Source organism: Aedes aegypti, chromosome 1 (assembly GCF_002204515.2).
Source record: "Aedes aegypti strain LVP_AGWG chromosome 1, AaegL5.0 Primary Assembly, whole genome shotgun sequence".
Taxonomy (NCBI): Eukaryota; Metazoa; Arthropoda; class Insecta; order Diptera; family Culicidae; genus Aedes; species Aedes aegypti.
The window spans coordinates 192,164,057-192,169,193 of record NC_035107.1 but is presented as its reverse complement, the minus strand read 5'-3'; the positions used below and the strand labels follow the sequence as shown (position 1 = coordinate 192,169,193).

Sequence of the window (5,137 nt, the reverse complement as noted above, 5' to 3'; positions counted from 1 at the left end):
GGACGTAATCCTTCTGAAGCAGTTCACCAGACGTACACGGAAAGATGGCTTCCAAGAAGACACTGTTGCGATCTGTCTCAGAAGGTTACGGTAGAAGGTGGGAAACGTTCTTTTCACACTATCACTTCACTTGATAACTATAAGATTACTTCATAGCACTATTCACTGGTATTGATATCACCATCTTCATTATCAACAGAATTTCTACTAACAACGTCACCATTATCCATATTAATTTTATTATTAACATCACATCTATAACCCAGCCACAACACAATACTACTGCTTCATCAAGTTTAAAGTATAAAACTTCTCATTAAAAATAATCACTGTAATAAATAAATCACATCAACACCAATATCATTATCTTCATTAAAATAAAAGTAGGATTCTCGTTTCTTATAACATGATCAAAACCAGCTACGGAATTATTCATATATCTTCTTAAGGTGATCCCGCCGAGGGCTGAAGGCCGTATAATAATGAGAACAATGTCCTGCAACAACGAAGCGCATCGCACAGCAATCACAAGTACAGATTATACTATAATCACTTACACTTACAAAAATTCAACCTCAGCGAATAAACTGTTTCTATTTTTTACCGCGCCGATAATATGTCATTACTAGGATCTGTTATAAGAAGAAATTTGTTCTTTACGTTGTTTGAAAACTCTAACCAACACTATCAGATTATTAAAATTGTAGTAATCTCTGATAATTTGGTGTTATAAATAATATGTGAATATAATATGTGCTTACCTTTTCAGTGTTGGGGGTGTTAGTGATTAGTTCGTACTCACTTATATCCTAGTATTTTTCTCATGAGTTACTATTCCTATTCACGGTTACGGGTACCTATAAATAGAGATAGCGATTAGTCACACGTTTTTTTAGTCTGACGGCATTTTTATAGTATATTCAATGCTATAATGAAAACCCTAATCCTGAAATGACGCTTGTTGACGAGAAGAGAATGATATAATTAGTAAATTAGTAAATAGTGGTATTATTAGTAAATGAAACGGGTTTAATAAGATTCTGTTGTATCCTTGTACGTCGATGCGTGTTCCTGTTCAGCACGATTTCTTCAATGTTAGGAGGTTTTGATTAAACTCTTACCTCACTCATCCGTCTGGAAGCATAAATAAAAAACGTATAGAAAAAACAAACAAGGACCGCTTCATCATAGACCACGTAGAGTATCGGTTCTCGGTGATGCTAATCAATAGTGTTCATTAGAAAACACTCTTGATTATAATCACCATTGGCACCACTAGTGTGCATCTTTCTCTTCAGAGTAAAGATACATTTAAGCCCCGAGACCTGACAGCAGTCAAGCTGATCACAAGGTTGTGCCTTTGCCCAGGGAACTTTACAAACTTTATCTGTTTTCATCATATACAGATACACAATTATAATTCAGTTCACTGATTGACGATGCTGATTCATATAAAAATATTTGATATTATTAGTTCATTTGTTTGTGTGATGTAGGAGTTTTTAATGAAAAAGTGTTACTTACTCTTGATGATAATACTTCCCTGGCCAGAATTATTCTATTTTGAACAACCTTTTTCGAATCTATTCTATCCAGGTATCCATTTACTGCTTACAATCCTGAAATTATTCTTATTGTGCATGCTCATGCATTATATTAGTAAAGACCATAATCATGTAACAGATAAGAAGATGAGAAAAAGAGAATATATGAACAGTGATTAGTAATGAGTTAATGATGTAGTTTTGTAATAAGTTTTGTTGCAATGTAATTTTGTAATAAAATGATAAACAATTAAACAGTACTAATGAATAGCTTCAAAAAAAAAAATGACTTTAGGTCTTCTAGTGCCCCTGTTAGATAAGAATCAGTCAAAGGCATACACACCGAATGCTCGCCATGACCAACATTTGTATATGTATAAGCTTAGCTGATGTGGCTTTTCTAAGGTAATTCTTTCACTCATTGATTGTCTTCAAAACCTTGTCAAGTATAGAAAATTGATTTTAAAGAGTGTCCACGATGAAATTGCCACACTATGGATTTAGTTCATAGTGCATTATTTACATCCTGCAAGTTTTATAGTCCTGTGATCAAAACTCGCGGAAATGGAGTCGAAAGAACAGCTCGTGCGTGATAAAATCTTGCGCATTCATCACGAGAACAAGGATCTCTCGCATCGTTCCATCGCTAAAACGTTGGGAATCGCGAATTCGACGGAGTCGCGTGTGATTAATCGGTTCGAGGAACGATTGACCACCGATCGGAAGCCCAGAAGTGAAGGAAAAAGTATTCCATACAACACCAAAAATCACAACTGCGTAGTTGGGGCCTCCGTTCGGGATGTGGCTAAGAACCTGTACCTAAGCCGAAGTTTTGTCCAGAAGACCAAAACTGAGGCTAGGCTTCGAACGTTCAAGGTAGAGATGGGCGACTCACTCACGAATCGATCGAAAGAGTCGACTCTCAAAAATGAGTGAACGAATAACGATTCTTTTCAAAAGAGTCACGATTCGTAGGAAATGCAATTTCCGGAAGAGAGTACCAGGAATAAGCAACATTTTTAAAGCTGGTTTTTCATGATCAAGTGCACTAGACATGTAAACATATTTGAAGTAGCTTTATATATTAAATATGATATCATTCAGAAATAGTCATGTTATCTTTTTTTATGTTCATGATTAATTTAATGAATCACTGAATCGATCAAAAGAATCGATTCACTTTTGTGAGTGAGTCACCAACGATTTGCTCGCAAAATCGGACCAAATTGCCCATCTCTAGTTCAAGGTACAAAAGACCTCTAATCGCGACGAGAAGCAGAACAAGTCCGCCAAAACCCGTGCCAGGAAGTTGTACCTCAACATGCTGACGAAAGTTGAATGCTGCATCATGGACGACGAAACATATGTGAAGGCCGACTTCAAACAGATCCCCGGCAACCTGCTTTTCACGGCCAAGGATAACTTCAGCGTTCCGGAGTATGTCCGCACTCAGAAGATGTCCAAATTTGCGAAGAAATTCCTGATTTGGCAAGCCATCTGCACATGCGGGAAGCGGAGTGCACCTTTCGTGACCCAGGACACGATGAACGGACAGGTGTACATGAAAGAGTGCCTCCAGAAGCGGCTGCTTCCTCTCCTGAAGGCCCACAACGTCTCAACAATCTTCTGGCCTCATGCCACTACTCCAAGGACGTGCTGAAGTGGTATGCGGACAATAAGGTCAATTTCGTGCCGAAAATGTTCAACCCTCCCAACACTCCGGAGCTCCGCCCCATCGAGAAGTACTGGGCGATTATGAAGCAGCACCTTCTTAAACGACCTAAGGTAGTGAAGACAGTCGAGGAACTGAAGAAAGTATGGGTTTACATGCAAGTTTATTAGTTATTTTTTAATCCCTGAAAATTTGATGGCAATCGGATGAAAACTCGAATTTTGCGAATCAATTTTGTGTGTGGCAATTTCATCGTGGACACCCTTTATATTATGTATTACTACATTGTACATTTATATTATTTATTATTACATTGTACTTATTAAGTATTAAGTATTATTCTATGTTTTTATCACTATTGATATTATCAAGGCCAGAATTCCCAGCGAGTGAAGAATTTTATAGTACTAGAACACCATAGAAGATCGCTAAACAGTACCTAATCATGAAACGGCTTTTTGCTCTATTATTTTAAGTAGATGCTATTGATCTCCCTTTGCTCCTCTCCGCAACCCGGTGCACGCGCCCGGTTGGGTTTCGAAAACCTCGTAGAAGATTACATTGCACATTCAAGGGTCTGATTGTGCTCCTAACCCACTCTCAGTTTGTAATCTTCTCGCCAGCTTGAAATTATATTTTCCCGAAGTGAAAATAATTTTGATGAGTGATAGCCGTACTATGCAGTAGTTTAACCAGGATTTTTAGGTCAGAAGAAAAAAAATCTGAATTTGTAATAAAAAGGTTGCCATTGCTTTGAAATTCACCCAAAATCTATTAAAATCTACTGATAACAGCGATCAATTATCAAAACTCATCGCTCCCTGGAAAATATAATCCCAAGCCCAGTGAACTTTTCATAATACTCTATCTTGAGCCAAAATTTTATTAAAATAAAAAAATTGCCATTATTTTGAAATCGACTTGAAGTTTTGAACTTTTTTTTTTTTGCAGCGTAGGTAACAAAAGAGATTTTTTTATATGAAATTCTCGATAAATTAAGGTAAACTGATTATATCAAATTGACTCGTTTATTGAACTCCATTAAATTCTGAAATAATTGTGACTTTCACTTGATTAGTTTTGTTTATGAACCACACGCTAATTTTTTTCATTTGCGACAAAAAAAGTTTTTGTTAGAAAAAAAAATTAAAATCTTTTGTTTTTCAGTGTATGCCACAAACAAGTTTTTATTCAGCATTTTTAAACTTTAGACAAATGCCATACAACACTTTTTTGTAGAGGTTGTCATTTTTAGATTACATTATGTTGATAAAAAAAATCGGTAAAAAAGTGTGGACCTTTTCAAATAATAGTCCAGATAAAATTTTGGAAAAACTAAGAAAGCAAAGTGGCTTACTAAGCCAAGGTCTACAAATCCATAAAACTTCATTGGAATCTGAGAGGGTGCTGCAACCTTGGAATACGATTTGACGCGAAATGCGATTTTTTTTAACGGGGGAGAATCTGCAAACAGACCCCTGTGAAGGTAACTCAGAGATTGTGGGGATGCCGCTCCACCGACGATCCTCTAAAACCAACCCATGCTCTATAGAAGAGCAATTCTAGCTGAATTGCTAAAGTGGTGTACATAATGCCAAACATTACCGTTGGCCTCAGACCCTTTTCTCCCCGAAACTGAACATGTAGCAGAAGTAGCCTAGGCAAACTGCTTCTCCTAGCCGACTTAAACAATGTTACAGCCCATAACGTAGTGTGGCAGACACGATGATAGTCTATGCCCAGTCCCATTACGTAGATCTAGGACCGACCGAAAATCGAACCCAGACACCTTCAGTATGGCTTTACCTTGTAGTCGCGGACTTTATCACTAAGCTAAGGAAGCGCCCCTGCCTATTAAAATTAAAAAAAAAAAAACAAACCCGTATATACGATGTCATCGTCAATTAAATGAACTCTGAGA

The 5,137-nt window shown here is 37.1% G+C and overlaps 1 long non-coding RNA gene across 1 annotated transcript; it reads right to left on the bottom strand.

Moving 5' to 3' along the window:
* Positions 1-596: 596 nt before the first annotated feature.
* LOC110679878 lies at positions 597-1,110 on the bottom strand. Its single transcript, XR_002502773.1, has 2 exons — positions 803-1,110; positions 597-632 (listed from the first exon to the last, which is right to left on the bottom strand). It is a non-coding gene; the product is annotated as an uncharacterized LOC110679878 (long non-coding RNA).
* Positions 1,111-5,137: the final 4,027 nt, after the last annotated feature.